We start from the raw sequence: 23,459 nt of genomic DNA on the forward strand, positions 1-23,459 counted from the left end.
ACTTTACACCTTAAAATCTCTTGTAAATCTCTAAATCTGGTTGTTTTATCTTTAAAATAGAATTAATGTTGGGGATTAAGTTAAATAATCCACGTAAAGTACCTAACACACTGTCTTAATTAGAGCTAGCTGTTATGGTTAAAATGAAAGTTGTGAATTAGAAGCTTTAGGGCATTCGGTCTCAACCGAATTGCCCCCAGGGGAGGAAAAAAATTGGTTCTTAGGGGACAAACATTTCCTTCCTGACATTAGGGGGGAAGCATTCTGTTTTTCACAATTTCAGTATGTTAGCTGTGGATTTTTAAATTACCAACTCAATCTATGTTTGGCGGTCTATTCAGATTTTCTTTTTCTTCTTGAGTCAATTTTGAGAGTTTGTGAGGGCTTTTTGTTTGTTTTTTCCTTCTAATACGTCCATTGACTTAGGCTGTCTAATTTGTTGGCATATAATTGTGCATAGTATTTCTTTATAATCCTTCTTACTTCTGTAAAGAAATAGTAATGTCTAAGATCATGTGAATTATGTATTTCATTCTTAATTTTAGTAGTTTAAGTCTCTCTCTCTCTCTCTCTTTTTTTTTTTTTTTTTTTGGTCAGTGTAGCTGAAGATTTATCAATTTTGTTGATCCTTTCAAAAAAAAACAAACAATTTTTGGTCTCATTGAATTTGCCCATTGATATTTTTTTATTCTCTGTTTCATCAATTTCCACTGTAATTTTTATTATTTCCTTCTTCATAAAGGTTTCCTTTGTTTTATTTTTATAGTTTAAGGGAAAAGTTTAGGTTACTGATTTGAGATTTTTTTTTTTTTGTAATATAGGCATTTACAACTCTTTTTCTCTCTAAGCACTGCTTTCACTGCATCCCATATGTTTTGGTATGTTGCGTTTAGGTTTCACTCACATCAAAATGTTTTCTAATTACTCCTTGTAATTTTTTTCTTTGATCCATTAATTACCTGGAATATTGTTAAATTTCCACATATTGGTGAATTTCCCAAATTTATCTCTGTTATTGGTTTCTCATTTGATTCTGCTATGTTTGGAAAATAAATGTACCATTTTGAAATTTGTAAAATTAAGATATTTTTTTATGGACTAACATATGGTCTATGTAGGGGAATGTTCCATGTGCATTGAGGAAGAGCAAGTAACCTGCTGGTGAAGAGTTCTAAGGATGTCTATTAGATTGTAGGGTTGTTACTTTTCTAATTCCTTACTGAGTTTCTGCTTAGTTATCTGTTACTGAAAGTGATTAACTGACTTTTTTGTTGAATAGTTTATTGGTCCCTTCAATTATATCAGATTTTGCTTCATGTATTTTAGGGCTCTGTTATTAAATGATACATGTTTACAATTGTTATATCTTTCTAATAGAGTGACCCTTTTAATATTTTTAAATGTTCTTTGTGTCTAGTAACAGTTTTTGCTTTAAAATGTATGTATATAATTTTATTATAGCCATCCCAACTTTCTTTTGGATATTACTTGCACAATATATTTTTTCCATTCTTTTATTTTTAATTTATTTGTGTCTCTTATAAACAACACATAGTTGGTTCATGTTTTGTTGTTGTTGTTTTGCTTTGTTTTAAACCATTCTACCAATCCGTAACTTTTGATTGCAGTGTTAAGATTTACATCTTCCATTTTGCTGTTTATTTTCTCTTTTATTTCCTTTTTTGTTTTGTTTTTGGTTCCTTTCCTCTTCCCTTTATCTATTCTGTTAAATAGATACTTTATAATGTACAATTGTAATTCCCTTTTTATCTCTTTTAATATATGTTTTTTCCAGTTATTGTCTTCATATTTATCCTGGGTATTACAATGAGTTTCTTATAACAATTTAGTTTGAATTAATACCAGTTTAATTTCAATAGTATACAGAAATTTTGCTCAAATATATCTTCATTCCGCTATCTTCGTTGTGCTAGTATTACCGTATAAATAATATCTCTATAATTTAGGCTCATTTTCACAGTTTTAATAATTATTGCTTTATGCAGTTATCTTTTAAATCAGAATCAAGAAGTTACAAACAAAAATACATTTATGCTACCTTTTATATTTACCTATCCATTTACTTTTCTTGGTGCTATTTTTTTCTTTGTGTGGGTTCAAATTACTGTCTGGTGAGTAGCCTTTTATTTCAGGCTGAAAGACTTCCCTTAGTATTACTAGAGGGCAGGTCATTAGTAATGAATCCTCTTTTATTTTAATTTGAGAATGTGTTAATCTTTCCTTTGTTTATGATGAATATTTTCACTGGATATAGAATTCTTGGTTGACAGACTTTGCTTTTCAGTGCTTTAAATTTGAATTCCACTGCATTCCTGTATCCATGATTTCTGATGAGAAATCAATTATTAATCTTACTTAAGATATCTGGTATGTGATGACTTGCTTGCTCTTTTGCTGCTTTTAAGAGTCTCTCTAGGTGTAGATCTGTTTGAATTTATCCTACTGCCCGTGGATTGTACATGCTTCTTGCACATACGGGTAAACATTTTTCATTGAATTTGGGAATTTTCAGCAATTATATTTCCAAATAGTCTTTCTTTCCTTTTCTCTCTATCTCCTCATCTTACAGGACTCCCCATATTGTACACGTTGATATACTTGATGGTGTTCCATGGATCTCTTGGGCTCTGTTTATTTTTCTTCATTTTTTTCCCCCTTATGTTTCTAAGTGAGCTCTGAAGATTGTTCATCCTACAGATCCTTTTGTCTTATTCAGCTTTGTGGAGTTTTGCCTCATGCCTACACAGCTAGGTGTTCAGCCCAAGATGCAAAGCGACTCCTATGCTAACTTCTATAGCTCTCTTTCTGCATAACTCACTCTCTTTTGCACTGTGTCTCAGAAATTGTTAATTACCTCAGTTTCTTCTAACTCTGATCTTTGCCTCTTCAATTCAGTAAAGCTTGCTTGCTCTATTTGGGTTTATCCCTCCCTACACCATTGTCCAAACATTGTCTCTAGTCACAGAGCCATGGTAGTCATAGGTTTCACATTGTTTCTTTCCCTTTATTCAGGAATCACAGTCTGTGTTGCCTGTTTTCCAATGTCTGAAAACAGTTTTTGTTGGATTTTTTTTTTCCCATCCAGTTTTCTAGTTTTATGGTGAGAAAACAAGTTCAGTATCAGTTACTGTATCATGGCTAGAAGTCAAAATCTCTCTGGGTGTCTTTTAGAGTACTGTTAGTGCTTGCTAAGTCATTGTAGCTCATGGCCCCTTCTTTCCAACTTATGGGAGGATGCTCACCCTCTGTTGGGATAGAATACTATAATAAAAAAAAAGTTCTAAGAAAACTCAATAATAAGCAAATGTCAAAGTTTTCTTTCAAATTTGTTTCAAAAGAATAGACTCTCAGCAGACAAAGTCAAACATTTCTCATTTTTATGGAAAATAAAGATGATAGTAAAGACATGTCTAATTAAAGGTTTTAAAGACTCTGACTAACAGTTTGCTGTGTGGATGGGTAAATAACCCTCCGGAAGAGATCTAAATCTCATTAAAGTCTATCAGAATATTATTTGAATATTTTATCTGGAATGCTAATTATTGCCCAGAAGACAGTAAATCATATAGCTCACAAACTTCTACACACATTGGGTGTAGAACGATTTTTCTTTCTTAATTACGACATTTAATCCTCACCTCCTTAAAACTAGTGTCATACCCGTAGGAAAGACAATGAAGCCTTGATCAAGCAGCTCTGATAGCTCCCATCTCCACTAATAAATCAAGTCAGTGGCCATCCCCAACCTTAAATGTTTCAGGGTTTGCAATCTGTTTTGCTGAATTCCAGACAGGGATGGCAAAATGATTTCCATGTCCCCAGTTAAGACTCAATTTGGTAACTGGAAGCAAATGAGACATGGCCGTTTCAATGCTGGCTGGTTCTGGGCTATCTTCTAACTTATACTAGACAAAAAGCTTGTTTCCATCTGCTGGTTCCTTGTATGTCTCCAGTGAAGAGATCCAACTTCATCTAGAGGTTAAGAGAGCATCCTTGCATTAATTCAGCTTCTTAAGTTTGAACATCATTACCTTTCTTGATCTTCCTTGGTGGCTAGATACAGATGAGGACACAGGAGAAAGACAAAAGGAAAATAACATCAGATGATATAAGTGATAGAAATTAAGCTTCAAGTGACTGCACGGTCATTGTCTTCAAAAACATGTTCTAACTCAGTTTTATTATTCTTTGTCACTAACAAAAGCTTTTTTTAAATTTGCTTCAATTATTAATCGGTTTAATAAATTCATGCCCAGTACATTGCAGGCAAAAGAATGGGTCTATTTGTTCTTCATCTTTAAAGGGGAAATCTATCTGACATATGGGATTCGTTTCTGCCTTCTGTGTTTTGTGAGAAACAGAATGGCAGAAAGGTTTCCATTCTACTAATTGTGATTTGGAAAGTCCCCCAGCACAGAATGCTCATCACAGGTAGGGCCAAGTGGCCTGATGGAGATCCTTAATGAAAGCGTCTTCTAGCTAACTGTTCAAAGTGTCTGGCATAAGATAATTAACTGTTGCAGCAATGACTTTGCAGGTACAACCACCAAGAAAAAAGTTAAAACTCCTCATTCCTAATCACAAACATGACAGGCAAATTCATGCCATTACAGCTGGGTTTCTCAATCTTAGCACTCTTGATAATCTTGGGTTGGATAATTCTTTGTCATGGAGGAAGGGGGATGTTCTGTGCATTGTGGGATGTTTAGCAGCATCCATAGTCCCTATCCATTGTATGTCAGTAGGAAATCTGCTCCCCCCCCACACACACACACACAATGTGACAATCAAAATATCTCCAAACACTTCCCAGTGTCCCCTAGAGGAAGCAAATCACTTCCATTTGAGAAAAAAATTGTCTACACCAAGAGGATCATCAAATTTATTTGTTTAAATACACTTCACTTTTTTTTCTCCCTGTATTCATTTATTAGGGCTACCATAACAAAATACCACACAATGGGTGGCTTAAACAACAAATACTTATTTCTCATAATTTTGGAGGCTACAAGTTTAAGATAAAGGTGTTGACAGGTTTGTTTTTTTCTGAAGGTTTTCCCCCTTGCTTTGCAGATGGCAGCATTTTGCTGTATACTTATTTGGCCTTTCTGTGTGCACACCCATCACTGGAGTCTCTCTCTGTGTGTCCTAATCTCTTATTATAAAGCCACCAGTCAGCTTGAATTAGGGTCCATTCTAAGCATCTCATTTTAACTTAATTACCTCTCTAAATGCCCTACCTCCTAATATAGTCACATTCTGAGTCCTGGGAGTTAGAGTTTCAACACAAGAATATAGGAATTTGGGGCGGGGCAGGGGGGGTTACACAATTCAGTCCCAAACACTCCCTTACCTTGAGCAATCAAATATTGTTTGGGGATGCTGGTGGCAAGCAATTAAATTTCTGGAAGAGAACAGGAAGATAGTTTGAGAAAGCTGGTACCTTAGGCTTTTCTTCCTCAGCCCACCACCCCCATCCTATACCTTAACCCCTGTGGGATAGCGAACTGACAACTATTTCATCATCTCAACTCATTTCCCTTATAGATCGGATTTTTCACATTGATTGTGGCAGAATTGGTGTGAGACTTCATTATTCAGATGTATTCAGTAATGCTAGGTTCTTCAAATATATCCTTTTCCTTGCAGTTCACACTGGTTAAAAAGGAGCATTTGTTTTCACAAATGTGTATAGCAATTTTGGAATACCGATCAAAAGATAAGAAAATTGGATTTGGTTAAGATGAGGTTCTTGAACGCTACATTTCACACTTTTATTTTAAAATTAAGAATTCCAAACCATCTCTCCCTTAGGCAACAGTCTTTATTATATTAATCTTTCAATATATCATACACTACCTATTTATTATAAGTGTTAATTAAAAACATATTACTCTTTACATTATTTAATATTTTTTTAAATATTTTGTAGCACTTTACAAATTAGCACTTTGCAAACAAAGTTAAAGAAAAGTAAAGTGTTAGGTTACGGATCTAATCCATTGTGGAAATTAAAAAAGTTGAAGACCGTTTGGTATTGTTGCTCTGACTTATATCTGGAGATTCCAAGTGAATTGAAAATTGAACTTTTTTATATGTAACATTTTGAAATGCAATGTAGATTGATTGGAAAGAGGCACCAAAATTAATTTTCCATCCCTAACAAAAATGTCCAAATGGCAAAGCCCGTTTTTTAAAAACAACAAATAAATGTAAGATTCCTTAATGAAAAAGTTTTAGAAAAATTCTACATGGAAAAATACATATTCAAATGTTCTCAGTGTAATTAGAGATGTGTTTTTTAAATAATTTTCTCAGTTTAAAATTTTTCTATAATAAGACTGAATTCATTTTTAAATTAGGGGAAAAAAATGTCCTCCACAAAGGCTTGTGATGGTTATGGTGGATTGTCTTTCAACAAAAATCTTATTTTCCTAGTGTGCCCAGTGTACTACAGAGCCTGACTACCCATTTCTCTGCTCCATTATAGTTAGAGTTTCAAATCTTTACGTTCAACCAATCAGGCTCACTTCTATGAGATTTGGAACACAAAAATGAGACAAAGACATAGTTGGAATGATTTTTGTGTTTGTGTTTTATTAATTAATTAATTAATTTATTTATTTAGTTATTTATTTATTGTCGTAACATTAAGCTTCACTTGTCAAGAGGCAAGGTATGGGACATCCATTTTCCTCCAGTAGGTGTCTAGTAGGATGGCACAGCTCTAGAGACTTGGCAGGGGCTTCCTGATCTCTGAAACCTGGTCAAATTGGTTTGATTTTGGAGATTACGCTTTTAGTAATGGCTTCCTGATGAAATGACAACTCCCCTAGAGAACTATGTTGTTCTGGGAGATATTCATGGCCCAGCACAAGACCCAAGCCCTTCTAGTAATTTTTGATTCAACCTAATTCTCTATTCAATCACTTGCTGCTTCACAAAGCTAGAGAGGCTTATGTTTTGTGCAGATGAAGCCCAACATATCCAAAGCTATAGGATACCACTTAAAATAATCAGTTTATTAGTTTTTGTTGGGTTGTTATTTCATAAGTAAACTATACTGAAGAGAAAAAATATGCATGTAAACCCCAATTTCTTTTTAACCTCACAGAGCTAATAATCTGACTGTCTTCTAAGTAGCTAAAATGCAAGGAATGATATTTGTTGGCTGTTAGAATAAGCCACATTCTGTGGACAGTTATCAAGAAGGGTATGCTGGTGTAAGTGGTATATAAGACCAACATTTAGGAATTTTCATAGTTGGAAGTGGGGCAAGGGGTCAGAAGTTAGAAAGGAAAAGAACAGAATTTAGCTAACTGAATGACTACAAGAGGTAGAGTTAAGAGAGCAAATATTAATTGGATTTTGCACTTGGGAGATGTTGATGACCTGAAGAGAATGAGAAATGCCGGCTTGCATTTGGGTTTGAGATAAAGATAATAAGCCCAGATTTAACATGTTAATTAAAGTCTAAGTTCTGTTAAAGGGGATAGAAGTTTTCACTAGGGTGATGAAAATAGTTAAGCCAATTGGGAATATTAACTAAAAGACTAATCATGGAATTGCTCACCTGCATTTAAGATCAACAACCAGGGGCGGCTGGATGGCTCAGTTGGTTAGAGTGTGAGCTCTGAACAACGGGGTTGCCGGTTTGATTCCCACATGGGCCAGTGAGCTGCGCCCTCCACAACTAGATTGAAGGATTTGGAGCTGATGGGCCCTGGAGAAACACACTGTTCCCAAATAAAATTTAAAAAAAAAAAAAAAAAAAAAATCAACAACCAGGATTCTAGGAAAGGAGAGGTAGGAAAGAAGTCAAAGATCAGGACACCAAACAGAAGCATAATGCTAAAGCATGGAGGAGATCAAATAAACAAAGTGAGTCCAAGTATGTGGAAAGGAGAAGGGAGGGGGTCAGTTAAAACTTAAGTGTGGGAATACTAGGCTCAGGACATTTCCTTCACAAGGACCCTGGCTAAAGGCCTTAAGGACCTGGGCCAGAAATGGAAAGGTGCCAGTAGAAATATCTTGGAGAAAATATCAGTAATCAATTGACAATGAAGGGCTCAGTCATTGGAGAATGGTTAAGGTTACAGATTTATATCTTGGGGGCACACAAATCAAGGTGATAATTGACATCACTGATTGTGACACAGAGAAAAAAAAGGTCCACCCTCAAATTAATGGGATGGTATAGTGGAAAAGATCAGTGAATGAGACTTACAGGATTCTGAGCAATAAAAAGAAGTACAGGACAATACTACTTACTGCAGGAAGACAGGCAGAACTGCACGGAGCTAAGGGTGGTTCAGCATCAAATACTGCAGCAAGGTTGAAGATGAGATTGTTAAATGACCATTGGACGTTGTTAACTAAAAGGTCGTTTGTCACTAGTGACCTTCAAAGAGAAAATTTGAGTAGCATGGCCTGAGTAAAACAAAAAAAAGCTAAGGAATGGAGGAGGTCACAGATGGTATTAAGAGAGTTTATTTTGTGCTTCCAGCTTAATCAGCAAGTAGAGATCAAAAGTTCAAGCTATTTTAGTGCACATTGCTTGGAAACTGATGCCCCAGACTGCTGTATTTTCTTGCAACGCTTTTTTTTTTTTTTTTTTGGTCTTTGAATAATTGACTTCACCTTTCTCTTGGTTGAAAGGTAAAACCAATGAACTTTAAAATAACATCTGATCTATTGAAGATGGACAGGAGGTGGAAGACACAAGGAATACCATTCCTGCCAAGATGATAAAATAACTTGGATCGTTCAGTGCTTCTGGGGCACGTATTACAACATGCAAGAACTCTAAAGGGGAGAATGGGAAGGTATCTTCCAGGGATAACAGAGTTAAAAGCAAGTTCAGAGTGTCAGGCCGATTTTTCTCTTAAAGACCTCTATTTTCCTATCCATTATTATAAGTTTTCATGTTTTAAGGAGTGGGGAAGGATAGAGTTCGCAAGAGATTATAAATTTGGGGGTCAAGGGTGTATTCTATTTTCTGTGTAACCTTGTCTAGAATTTGGAGGCCGGCCAGGGACATACATTACCCGGCTCCCAGAGGCTCCCCCGGGCAACATAAATTCAGACAAATTATAAGATGATATTAGCCAGATTAGTCTCTGGCTTAAATTAACATAGAAACACAGTACCAGGGCAATGAGTACTGAAAAGGAAGTCTTTTAATAGATAATATTGAGAACTAAAGATCACAATGAAAATTTGTCTCTTTATATAGCAAATATATTTGTCTCCGTATATGTATACAGACCTGTTCGGCTTGGAATATTCTTCCTGCGGATCTCCACAAGACTAACTCCTCATCACTCAAGTATCAGCCAAAATGTCACCTCCTCAGAGGGGCTTTCCCCAACAATCTTATCTAAAGTGGTTGCACGGCCTGGCTTATCATTCTTCATGGCACTAGCCTGATCATTTTCTTCAATTTCTTTCTGAAATTATCTTGTTCATTTATTTTTTATTCATGCAGTCCTCTCGCTTCCTGTGGGAGTTACATTCCAAGTCACCCAGAGGATGACGGAAACCACAGATAATACCAAACCCAGTAACTATTTTTTTCCTATACATAACATATCTTTTGCTTCAAGGAAGCACTTTATGACGTCTCTTTGGCATGTCTGAATTGCCAGCATCACTACTCTTTTGCCTTGGGACACTTAATAGGTAAAATAAATATTATTTGAACATAACACTGAGATACCGTGACAGTCCATCTGATAAACAAGATGGCTACCAAGTGACTAAAGGGTGGGTAGCATATACAATGTGGATATGCTGAACAAAGGGATAATTCACGTACTGAGCAGGACAGAGTAGGACAGCTCTATATTTTATCATGCTACTCAGAAAGGCACTAAATTTAGAAAATATGAGTTGTTTATTTCTGGAATTTTTCACTTAATACTTCTAGATCATGGTTGACCATGGGCAGCTGAAACTGCAAAAGCAAAACTGTGGATAGAAGGCACTACTGCTGTGTCTTTCTCTCCGCATTTCTAGTGCCTATGACAGTGCCTGGAACATAGTCAGTGATCGATAAGTAATAGTTAAATAAAAAAGTGAATATGCCTAAATAATAACAGAATTTATCTTTTTGTCGGAGATTATGGGATGACACTGAGGAGAGTTAAGGGGACAGTTTTTCTATTATGGAAAAGAGAATGGAATATGTTATAGATGAAAAAACAAGATGCTGAAGCTAAAAGAAAGAAAAGTAGATACCTTATACAGTGAGAACAAGAGCACTGGTTTACCTTTAGAAAAAAGAAGAAAATTTATTCAGCTAGAGGGACCAGTAAGAAACAGTGTGAAAATAAGTAAAGATTTGATAAAGTTGGATATAGAGAAGTGAAATACTGGAGAAGTTTTAAGAAAGCGAGAATTTGAACATTTCAAAAAGTATTTTTTCTACAATACCTTGCCTCTGCTAGTTTTTACCTTTCTTTAGAAAAAAGCTCTGTAGTAATTGGCATTGACTTTCATAAACAATACTAAAAATTGACCTTGAGTCCCCTCTCTCTTTTCCTCCCTCTTCTTTCTCTAAGTAGCCCCAATATCCTATTGTTCACTTTGACCCAAGCTTTGTACAAGTGCTCCGATTAGCCACACTCCTGGATTGGCATTAAGTTCCTTTTAGTTGGTCTGCTCCACAGCTCACTGGCTGTGGAAGGATTCTTTAAACACTACTAGCAGCATCAGGATGGGGTTTTTAAAGAGTGACTAATGGGTAACTGTTGTCCTGATTGGTAACTTAGACTTGGTGCAAGCAGCAGTGTCCCTGCCCTTCCCGGGTGCAACAGCGCCATTCTTCTACGTCCATTCCTCACCTGATGCCGTCCATGCATCATTCTGTACCCGCATATTTATCGTCCTCTAAGTTTCAAGGCCTTTAGAAGCACACATGTGGCTTTTGAAATTTCATCCTATCCCCCATACTTATAGACTGAGCTAATCCTCTGCATATATTTTATTCTGAAGAAATGTATCCATCTAATGAACTCTATAAATGTATCAAGGGCTTATGTTCAACCATGCTGGCCACTGGCTGGGATGCCAAACTAAAAGGGACTATTTCCACACTGATCACGGTGAGATTATTCCTTCACACCACCATTACCTGTGAAGTTTTCTAAATCCCTAATGTGTTAGTCGAAGGGATACACCAGGTAAGGAGAAACTAGTCGTTATCTTGCAGTTTCCCCAGGGCTGGTGATAGTCGAGAGGTATTATCAAAGGGGAAGGGGAAAGATGTTTACAGAGCACAGAGACAGTATGGACTGAATGTTTTTGTGTCCCCCACTTAATTCAAGAGGACATTCGCAACTGAAAAAGTTGTTTGTTGTTGTTGTCATTGTCACTGTTGTTGTAGTTGTTTTACTATTTAAGATCTGCTTTCAAAATTTACTGCCCAGAATGCAGTTCAATGAAGGAATTAGTGATTTCAATGCAGCTTACCCTGACCATGGATAAAATCTGTCTGGCTTCTTGTTGATGTTGTTGTTTTCCAATTTGATCAAAGCCATGATTGATAAAGAAAACACACAGAGATCCATAGAATATTAGAGTTTCAACGGCTAATAGAACTTCCATTTGAGGATTCAGAAACTCAGTCATGCAAAGGGATTTTGTCAGTTACTTAGTGTGAACACAAAAAAGTATCATCATAATTAAGATAGTCCTTGTAACACCCCTACTATGTGAATAATACTATTTTATGCATTTTTTCAGTTAACACAGAGAAGTTAAGCAACTTAACCAAGACACACAATGAGTAAGAGTTTTAGGTGACATTTGAGCCTTGGCAATCGGTTCCAAAATTTCCATTGTTAATCATACTAGTCTTCCCCAGAGGCAGGTTTCAGGTTTCTTTTCTATATTGCCCCTGAATTTTCTAAACACTGAAGTCAAAACAACGAATGATTTATATTCACTTAGTGGAGTCACCACTTTAGCTTAAGTTCTGCCACATGGCTAGTCACACAGTGCAAGTTATGTGGTTGATCTGATTAAAGTCATTATGCATGGTAGCTGCAAGAATAGAAGAAGCATGTGGGCAGTTTGTTAAAGAGAGAAGGTTGAGAATACAATGTGATGTTTCCCTACCTACTGACTCCAGAAACACTATGAGAGGTAGACAGAAGCCAAAAGTCATATTATAAGAGCAACATAGCAGGTGCCATGTGGCAGAAAATATTTTTTATGCACTTAGGATACTTCATGGGACTCGTAAATGTATTTGGAATATTGTCTCCAGGTTTTGAAAGTCTCTGAATCAGTTAGGGTACAATCAGGAAAATAGAACGACTCTGTTTTCCAGGTGTACAGATGTCATATAGAGTTAGGGATTTATGCGGCACTTAGAAGAATGTCAGTTGGCAAAGATGCTATATGGAAGGACAGAGGGGCTGCTAACAAATGGCAGAGGAACTGATGCTAAAGATCTCAGCCTGAAGCAACAAATTTGCTGCTTCTTCAGCATTTTCCTGCAGGCTGCTTTAACTCTCGAGAATCACTGAGAAGCACCCGCCATTTGTTTTAACCAAAAAGTAGGTCATAATCTGGAGCTCACCAGGAAGCTGCTGTGAAAGTCTCATCTCCCTGCATATCCGGCTGTACTTGCCTCCAGAGGATCATGGCTTCTGCTTTGCTTCCCCCTTTCAAATCAGACACTAGTTTCTTTCTTTGGCAAATGCTGTCCTGGAAATGTAAACTGAAGGGGATCCCGGAAAGTATATGTCCCACCCTTAGAGAGTAGTGGTCATGGCATCAAATAGACAACAGATAATTTGCTTTAGTCTTGGGATTGTAATAGGAGTAAGACAACAAAATAATTAATTACTGTTAATATGATGCTAATTTAAAAAATCTGGAAGAAACTAAAGCAAAGCTCATATAGAAGAACAGACTTTAAAAAAAAAAAAAAATTCTTGTTCTTACCTAGCAATAATAACAGTATAGATGAGTAGAGTAAAAAATTTATAAGTAAGGAAAATCCACAGATAATTTTGAAATTGATCAGCATTTTAGAAAAAGAAATGCCACACAAATGTCAAAAAGACCACCATGGGTTAGGCATTAGGTTGATTATGCAAAATACAAAGAGGAATTTAACTTTCACTTTCAGAATATGCATAAAAGCAAGGCATGCATTTTGACTGGATAGAAGCCAATGAAAATATAAAATAAAACCCCTAAATGCATTGGCTTAAGAATTCTTTGAAAGTGACCATGTGATGAAAATAAAGTACATTTTAGCATAGTTTTTGGTGGATACTGAAAAGAACAAGTTATTTCAGGAAACAAATCCTAGTGTAAAAACAAAATTTCTCAAAACAAGGAAGGAAATATTAAATTTGGGGGTTACATGTCTTACATTATAAGCTTTAGAAATTAATTCCAAATGAGTGGGGGAAATCCATATTTTGAAGCACCATAGTTGTTGGTATTGTTTTCATCCTAGTACATCATTAAAATTATCTATATTTAATCTTTTACTCACTTTATATCTGCACTCTCGATTCTGTTGCAAACCAATGCAACTCTTTGATCCAAGCTGAGGTCTCAGATGGATATCTGTTGTCTTCTTGTAACAAGTCAAATATGTTACTTCATGGACAAAATAGGATTGGAAACAGCTTCCCTTGGAAAAACAATCCAAAAAGCACCCAACTGTTATATCACTTCTCTATGAATGCAAGTGATCAAAACACAGGGTTCTTAGTTCTTTCCGTCAATAGACCTTTAACAATGGTTTTGGTTAACATCCTCCTAATGAATAATGTAAGAAAATATTCAAAATTAAACATTAGAAAACAGCTAATCCTTACAGAGTTCTTACCATGTACTGGGTACTGTTTTGTAGGTTTCCATGCTGACTGATTCCTGACTTCCCTTTGAGATAGTGGCTGTTATTATTATTCCCATTAACAGATAGCAAAACTGAAGGATACAGGATTTATGGAACATTTTCAGAGTCACAGATTGATGAGTAGAAGAGCCATGATGCAAACGCAAGTACTTGAAATTGACGGCCTACACTCTTACCTAGGACTGCATCCTGCTTCTTAAAAGAAATGAAATCAAACAAAATGTTTATATAGAGAGAGATGACATACTCTAGTTACACAACATAAAATAGAGGAATAATTTTGATTTTCCTAACTACTTATAGTTTTACATTTTGCCTTTAAGTCCTTGATTTCTCTCTCGTGTCATTCTCATCCTCTCTGTCTCTCTCTCTCTCTCTCTCTCTCTCTCTCTCTCTCTCTCTCCTTCTCTCTCTCTCTCTCTCTCTCTCTCTCTCTCTCTCCCCCCCCCATCGATGTCTGACTGTTCCTGTACCATTTATTTAAAAGGCTATTATTCCTCCACTTAATTTCTCTTTCACTATTGTTTAAACACCAGTTGGGCATTATTGTTAGTTTCTATTGATGGGTCCTCTTCTGTTCTATTGATCTATGTGTCTATACCTCCACTAATACCACATTCTGTTGATTACTGTAAGTGTACTGTCAGCCGTAACATTAAATAGAGTGATTCCTCCCATTTATTCTTCTTTGTCAAGATTATTTGTCTAGAATAGCTATTCTAGAACCTGTGCTTTTCCTTATAAATTTTACAATGATCTTAACTATCTCTAGGGAAAATCCTGCTAGGATTTTGATAAGAATTGCACTAAACCTATAGATCAATTTAGAGAATTGATATTTATAATATGTTGAGTCTTCCAATCCATAATACAGTGTATTATCTTCTTTGATTTAACAGCATTTTGTAATTCTCAACATATAGAACCTGGACTTTTTTTTTTAAAGTCAATACCTAAGTATTGGAACGATTGTAATGGTATTGTGTTTTTATTTCAAATTCTACATTTTATTGTTAGTATTTAGAATAATTAATTTTTGCTTGTTGATCTTATATTTGGCAACATTGATGAACTCACTTATTAGTTCTAGGATTTTGTGGGTTATAGATTTCTTGATATTTTTCTATGTAGAACATCATCTCATCTTCAAATAGGGACAGATTTATTCTTTTCTTTCCAATCTTTATACTTTTAATATTTTTTTCTTATTGTAACACTACAATTTCCAATACTGTATTGAATAAGTGGTGAGACCAGACATCATTGCCTTGTTTCTAATCTTAGGGGAAAACCTTCCATCTTTCACTATTAAATAGGATATTGGTCATAGAGGTTTTGCAGATGCTCTGTATTAAGTTGAGGTAATTCCCTCTATTCATAACTTGTTCAGAGTTTTTATCATGAATATATGTTAGATTTTTCAAAGTTTTTTCTATATCTGATACGATTGTATGATTTTTTTCTTAGTCTGTTAATATGCTGTATTACATTGATTGATTTTCAAATGTTGAGCCAGTCTTGCATACCTAAAAAAATCTCATTTGACAATGGTGTATAATTCTTCTTATTCATTATTGGCTTCTGTTTGCTAACATTTTGTTGAAGATTCTTAATCTAAGTATTTTTTTTTTTTTTTTTTTTTTACCTACTAAATTGATGCAGTTTTACTGTCACAAGCTTAGGGCCACTGAGTGTTTACCCATTCACTTATTTTTTTATTTATTTATTTTTTATTTATTGGGGCAACAATTGTTAGTAAAATTACATAGATTTCAGGTGTACAATTCTGTATCACATCATCTATAAATCCCATTGTGTGTTCACCACCCAGAGTCAGTTCTCCTTCATCACCATATATTTGATCCCCCTTACCCTCATCTCCCACCCCCACCCCCCTTACCCTCTGGTAACCACTAAACTACTGATATGTGGTATATAAACCCAAAACAACAAAAGAACAAGACAAACAGATGAGAAACAAAAACTCATAGATACAGATAATCTAAATTTTTGAGAGACGTTTGTGTGCAGTTTTCTCCTTTTGTACTCTCTGTGTCTGGTTTTGGTATTAGCATAACAATGACTTCACAAAATGCATTGGGAGGTATTTCCTTCTCTTTTATTTTCTGGAGGAGGTTCTGTAAAATTGTTAGTTCTTCTTTAAAGGTTTTGTTGAGTTCTCCGATGAAATAATATAGGCCTGGAATTTTTGGGGGAGGCGTGGTTATGTTTTGATTTTTTCCCAGCTTTATTCAGATATAATCGACTATGTATTGATTTTTAGTTTGGGGATTTGATATATATGTAGGCATGAATATGGAGTGTACATAAGTAGCAATTTTTGCCAGTAGGTTGGCTTAGCAGACACATCAGTGTTCCACCCCTTTTGTCTCCAACTTCCTTACTCTTTCTGCGCTTGACAGCCTGTCTGCCAATGGCCAGCACCTGGATCTTTGTTGAAGGGATGTCAAAATTCACTTAGCTCACATGTGAGGCTGGTGGGAAGGTCTGAGAAGTAACATCTCCCCTCCTCCAGAAGTATTTAACCAATGACTGACAGGTATAGCGATATAAATACCCAATCTCCTCACTCTATGAGATAATACTGAGGATTGTATTTTGCATAATTTCCAGAGTTTCTCTACAGGATTAAGCTCCAGTTGTTCATGTAAAAGCCAACTTTATAATATACCCTTTATTGTTTACTTTTCCTATCTGTATCTTTGCCCCTCACCTACCTGTGTTACATGTACTTCCTTATAAACTTCTTGCACTCAAATCTTTGTCTCAGTCTGTTTGGGAGGCAGCCCTTATAACACGTTTAATATCATATATGAATATCTTATGCATAGGGAACATAGTAAATACACATTGTCACTATAAATTGAGAACCAGAAAATCTTGTAAGGAAGAGAAAAATATGAATGTCCACTGATATCTTATATTTAGACCCTAGATGCTTCTGGGTGTGTATTATGCAAAAATGATCATTCTATGAGATGCATTAAAACTAAATTTAGTGGAAATGTGGCTATTTCAAACCACATTTAAATGGAATAGCATTCCAAGTCTGCAGCCATGCTCTTGGCTGCCTGTGGAAACTTTGGTTCAGGTCCTAGAGTGGAAATTTACTGAGTATAAACTAAAATTTCTCCCTAACCTTTTCCCTCCTTTAATAACATAGGAAAGCCAAAACAATAACAAAAGTACCTATAAAGAGCACTAGTGGAAAGGCAAATGGGCCTACTATTTAGAAAGTATGAGGTAATTTTTTTTTTCCAATACAATTACATGAATTGCTGGCTGAAAATTCAGTATACAACTTGGTTGTTTTCTATGATGGAAAGCAGAAAAATTTGTTCTGCAAGTAAAATTATAGTTAAAAAAAAAGATCTTTGGATACTTCCTGTTTGAATATCCTTATATCAAGGAGATCATGAGGTACATGTTGGAATATTGTGTACTTCTGAGGTTGGGTCAGCAATGTAGGCGGTAGCTGCAAGTTTTGAAGCCAATTACATATTTTTTGGAGAGATGCCAATCACCAGAATGTGTTAACATTAGAAATCGTGTTCCTCTGAAGGGTAAAGATAGGTATGAAAGCAAATGAAAAGAGACTTTGCAAGCAAGGTGAGAAAGAGAGATGGAGAGTATAAAGGCAAGGGAATATGGAGCTTGGTGCTCCCTGAGCCTATGCTGCAAAGAGCTACCTAGAATGTTTCTGGGCTAAGTATTGGGTGGAAGGAAATATAGCGGTAACGTAGGTGGTCTTCAGGAACATTTTGTTTGAAATGCATGCAAAGTTCCATAAATGCAGCTCCCTCTCTTCTTACCATCCGGACCTAGAGCGGTTTGTTTAACAGCAAAGCTTCAATCGTATCCTTTCTTATCACCTTGCAACCCTGATTCTTTCTCAAGGGTCTTTTGGCCTTCTCATTTTCCTTAAAGGCTGAAATTTATATCTTCAATATAAATAGATATTTTTGGATTTGTATAGAACTTAAAGTGATTGAACATGTATTAAGTAAACGTTCCTCACAACAGCTCTGTGGAGTAGATCCAACGGGGTCTCATTACTACTACATTACACATTAAAGAGAGGTAACTTATCAAGGGTGTTCATTTTAAAATGCAAATGTCCCTGGGAGTCAGTAGCTATACAATATCTCAGAAATAAAAGAATACTGGACAGATGCCTGCTCGAAAGGCAGGTGAGAAGAGATTAGGGCATAGAGGATGAGAAAGTGCTGAGAAGCTGGCTCTGTGAACGGCATAATTTGCCTAGTGCCATCCCTGAGTGAGATCTAGTACCTCAAGGCAGGACCACGCTCAAAAATCAAACACTTTCATTGTGAACTGCACAAAAACTCCCCAAACATCTTTTTTTCATGCTGTCTGAAGTTCTGACAAAGGGAATAGACAAAAAACAAAACAAAACGAAACAAAAAACAAAACAAAAAAACTCTCCCTTAAATGTGTGTAGTATTTAGGTCAGGATGATTTGGTCTGGTGTGTGTGGTTCAATTACTGTAAAAGGCTTGCTTTCTCCACCTAGTGGCCAAGAAAAGATTTTCATCTCCATGGAGATCAAAAATGGCAGGAAAGAAAAGGCTGCAGAACACAAGAAGTAACAGCAATTGTGATTTTATTTTTTGAGTATTTGTGCTGATATTGTGCTCAGTGCTGTACAAATATTACCAATCCCCACCCCTAGGAGACAGGAACTATCATCGCCATCTTAACTGAAGCACAGAGAAGTTAAGTCACAATATATGTGACTTGCTCAAGTTCACATAGTTTGAATGCGCATAGTCAGAATTTTAACCCAAGTATGTGACTTCAAACCAGTGCTCTACTTCACTAATAAATTTGCTTTTCCCACTCCCCACCCAGTTGCCTCTCTCCAGCCACACTGATCTTCTCTTTGTGCATCAACGGTCGTTTTTTCAGAGAAGTCTTCCCTGCCCCCCACTATTTAGATTACTTCTCTTATTATGCCTTCTTAGGAAACGCTGACCTTTTTTGGTATTACTTATCTTAATTGTAATTATATAGTACTCTTTGCATAAATATTTGGTCGTTGATTTGCCGTTTAGTCTTCAGGCTCCTTGAGAACAGATATCACGTTTCCTCAGCACCCAGCGCTGTGCCTGGCATACATAGATACCCATTAAATAATGGTTGGAAGAATGAGAGCAGTAGGATGGCCTTGGGTGCCAGGCTAAGGAATTTAAACTTTATTCTACAGACTTGTCGATTGAGATTGTGCCTGCCACACTATATTGTTACTCCTAGATATTGGTCATTAAGTCTGCTGAACCCTGCAAATTGTCACTAAATCATTGAAAATCACTTTTTGTTATACCATAAATAAATAAATGAACAAGTAAACAAGCAAACAAACCATTGTAAGAATCTCATGGTGAGTAAGTGACCTGATCATTAGGAATTCATATCATGGTGACATAAATGCTGACATTCCATGAAAAACACATTCAATCTTCAAGCACAAATCTGGCCTCCCATTATGAATGTAACTACATGTCCCTGTCTTCTCGCACCTAAATATTATTGACATTTTCTTCAGTATGGAACAGAAATAATCATTTCACTTAGTGATTTTACATGTAAATGCATTTAGAAAAAAGATATAAGTACAACAAAATATTAAGACATTAATTTGGTTACATGGACAGAAATGACCTCCCTTTCCTGAAACCTCAACCACTCAGAGATAGCCTGGGTTGAGTGTTTGAAAAGCCCTCTGTGAACTCACCCATGAGAAGTGCTTCTCATCATAAAAAGTTCAATAATAACTCACAACTTTATGTTGTGTTTTGCAATATCTCGTTTCACCATATTTTTTTTTTAAATCACTTAATCCACACTAAAGCTCTGCTCACAAAGTATCATCATTCACATGTTACAAATGAGACAATTGTGATTTGAAGAACTTGTTAAGGTGTCTTCTTGATGATGGCAAAGTTGATGGGGATAGAGCCAAGCCCTCCTTAGAGAGAACTGGTCTTCATGGCTATGTCCCATTCTTCACAGGTTGAGTACTGGGACCAACTCTGTTTCAGTTACTCCTGCATAACCAACTACCCAAACTTAGTGATATAAGAAGTCCACAATTGCTTTTCAGTATTATTCCTTAGGTTCTGGAGTTTGATTAGGTTCACATAGGAGGTTCTCACTTAGGGTCTCTTGCTTGTCATACAGTGACTAGTGCTAGAGTCATCTTGAAGGCTTCTTCACTTACATAACTATTGCCTAAGCTTATACAGAGGGAGACCAGAATAGCTAAGTCTCTTTTGACATCTCTCTGTATCTCTATATGGTCTCCCCACATGGTCTCTAACACAAGGCGGCTTCAGGATAGCAACACTTCTTACAGGATGGGTCCACACTCCAAATGTTCATGTCTCCGAGAGAAAATGTGATAGGCAGAGCTAGAATCACCTTTAATAACTTAGCCTCTGAAGTCACACAGTGTCATTTCCTCTATCTTATGTTTGCTAAAAGTGTCCATTAGACTCCACCTCTTGATGGGAGGAGCACCAAAGAATTTATAAACAAATAAAACCACCACAACACATAACTGGGCAAAGTAAAGAACAGATGTAAAGAGGTGTCTTTCCATGAAGAAATAATGGATTTTGAGAGTGTATCTACTTGGATCCTGTCCTAAAGTAAAAATACTCTCCCAATTTCTACATGTGTTTTGAGGTAATTTCTGATTATTCCCTTCATTTTCCCATAGATATTGGAAACTCTTCTTCTTCTCACCTACCCAGTACCAAAAATGTAAAAATGATATACAATTATGAGAATCTAGACCAAGATTTTCTCAAAATGATAAATATGGGGAAAATACCAATTATAATATTTCCTGTGTGTGAATGCAAGCTGGTTATATGCATAAATCCCAAATGGACCCAAATCCTTGGTTAAGACTTTATGTAAATCATTTATATTCTTAGGTCCCTTTCTGACCCCAATAGTCAGGATATGAGCCTCCTCCTCCCCACAAGAAGACCCAGGCTAGTCTCTGGAGCAGCTGATCTAGAGATGCTCTGGAGTTGGGACACATGGAAAAGTGGAGGATGGATGTGGAACGTAAGACGAAAATCGTGAGGATTAAGGGTCCTGAGCTCGTATCACTAGCCGCCAGGCATATGGCTCCTCTCTCCCTATCCAGACAGGAGTTGGGAGTATTTTCTCTGGAAAACCAGAAAGCCTCCTGAGCAAAGATCTTCAGAGACTGACCTTTGAATGTCTCTCAGCCAAAAGGAGGTCCACAAAGCAATCACCTCGTTTAGAAGCTCATCTTTGCACACAGTGCTTCCAAACAACTTTTCAGTGTAACTACAAATGACAGTCAACTGTTTGAAGAAAGACTTTGATAGCAGAGAAAGGATCCAAAGTAAACAGAAATGGAGAACTATAAACAATCCTGAGCTCAGATCTGCTATGTGTTAGGCAGTTTTGAAAGTGCATAAAAGGCTTTGTATCTCTTATTTTTGCAACACACTCGAAAGTAGCCATCAAACTATCTCCGTCTAGTAATAAGGAGACTGAGGCTTTAAATGACTTGTCCACGGTTACTAGCCAGGAAGTGTCAAAGTCATTTCCAACACTTACAGTACCCTCCCCCCACCATGTTCTGTGAATTATAGCTGTATGACTCTGTCCCATGCCCACTTCTCCTCTAAGTTTCTTGAAGAGATTATATTTTTGAAATAATTAACATATTATATAGTGTCCTGTTTCCTAATTGCCTGTGCATAACTATTTAGTAATTTGTCATGTCTGCATATAGTGTTGGGGTGCAAGTGTGTATTTCCAGTTTAATTAGCTCTTCTGTTGCAATAAAGTCTATCACTTTACTTCTTTAAGTGATCCAGGTTGTAAAAATATCATTTTCTCAGCTTTCCAGGGAAATCTGGTTGGGAGGTTTATTTAATTAACCTTGGCCATTATATATAGACTAAGCTCCCCACTTTTCCAAGAGAATAGCAAAAAGAGTCCTCTTGAGGATTAGTAAAGATAGGTAAGGGACTTTTATTGTTCCAACGGCAAAGCAGGTGCCTCTTTTTTCTCGAGAAGAAAATAGAACTTATTCCTCACTAGGTGGAGGGAAAATTTTAAAAGAAACAATAAAACTTTGTGGCTGGAAGTAGCCTTTCAGTTTAGCGGGAAGCAGATGTCTCTTTTCTGAATAATCTCAGGGACAAAAAGAAGGCTCCCCCACAGGAAGCAATTAAAACTTGATAGGAGGGACATAAGTGGACTTCCAAACCAGAGTTATGAACCGAATCTCTTGGAAGTAATTTGAGACAGTTTAAGATTCCCTGTAAGTTGATGATAGTGCACTGCCATTGATTCCCCCTGGAATTATTGGCGAAAGATCTGTGTGTGTCTTTGAGAAATGTAGATTGTTTTATTTTATAGTCTCTAAGGAAAAATCATTTCAGTTATGATAATTTTAAACCATATACGTAAGCTCAATGCTGTTCTGACCTTATTCGACAATGAGAGGGGGTGACTTCCCGTTTAGAATTGGGTGACCATGGTTCACAAGATTGAAATAAAACCTTACGAGTCCAGCCCAGAAAAAAATGAATAATCTCTTGTGTTTTTGTAGCACTTTATAATTTACTAAATGCCTTGCCATTATTACCTTGACTGTTCCTCAAAATAATCTTGTGAGTTTGATCTAGAACGACCCCAAGTTAGTGCAGAACGAATGAAGAAATCTTTGAGCTGGTTATATAATTGCCAATAAAATAGAGGATATGAAAATACAGCAAATGAAAATACAGGCTATACAGCTGCATATGAATTTATAATAACCTTAAATCATTTTATAAGTATGTGCCTTGTAATACATGCGACATTTCTATGGTAAAAATGTATTCCTAATTATCGCTAATTTGAAACTTAAATTTAACTAGGCATTCTGTAGTTATCTGGCCACTCTAAGCTACTATCAATGTACAGACATGATAAATATATAAAAAGTGAAAATATTTGCCCAGTGGCAATCCTTCGTGTTCCTTGGCTTATCGATACATCATGCCAATCTCTGCCTCCATTTTCCCTGGTCCCCTCTATCTTCTGTGGCTTCCCATAGCGTTCTCTTTTCTGTGTGTCTGTGTCCACATTTCCCTTTTATAAGGATACCAGGACTCGTATGAGGGCCCACCCTAGTCCAGTATGATTTCAGCTCAACTTGATTACATCTGCAAAGAACCTATTTCCAAATAAGGTCACAATCACAGGGTCCAGGTGAACATGAATTTTGGGGGTACACTATTCAACCCAATATAGGCAAGGAAAAGGGTTTGGGTTCTGTACTCTGTTATCTTTTTAGCAGCTGTGCAAAGATCTTTTACAAGCCATGCATCCTTTTGTAGCTGACAAACTACATTTTCCAAGTCTGTCGTAGTGGGAGATTGTATTAATGGACGCACGTATTCCCTCTGTGACTTTGTAGTTCTTCCCACTACAGAGGTGAAAACATTGTTTTTCCTTGCCCTGATTTGGGATA

At 36.3% G+C, this 23,459-nt stretch overlaps 1 long non-coding RNA gene across 1 annotated transcript; it reads right to left on the minus strand.

Annotated features, from left to right (window-relative positions):
- Positions 1–3,697: 3,697 nt before the first annotated feature.
- On the minus strand, positions 3,698–8,407 carry LOC117036610 (uncharacterized). The gene is made up of 3 exons (XR_004425416.1): positions 8,293–8,407; positions 5,375–5,425; positions 3,698–4,074 (listed from the first exon to the last, which is right to left on the minus strand). It is a non-coding gene; the product is annotated as an uncharacterized LOC117036610 (long non-coding RNA).
- Positions 8,408–23,459: the final 15,052 nt, after the last annotated feature.

Source organism: Rhinolophus ferrumequinum, chromosome 17 (genome assembly GCF_004115265.2).
Source record: "Rhinolophus ferrumequinum isolate MPI-CBG mRhiFer1 chromosome 17, mRhiFer1_v1.p, whole genome shotgun sequence".
Taxonomy (NCBI): domain Eukaryota; kingdom Metazoa; phylum Chordata; class Mammalia; order Chiroptera; family Rhinolophidae; genus Rhinolophus; species Rhinolophus ferrumequinum.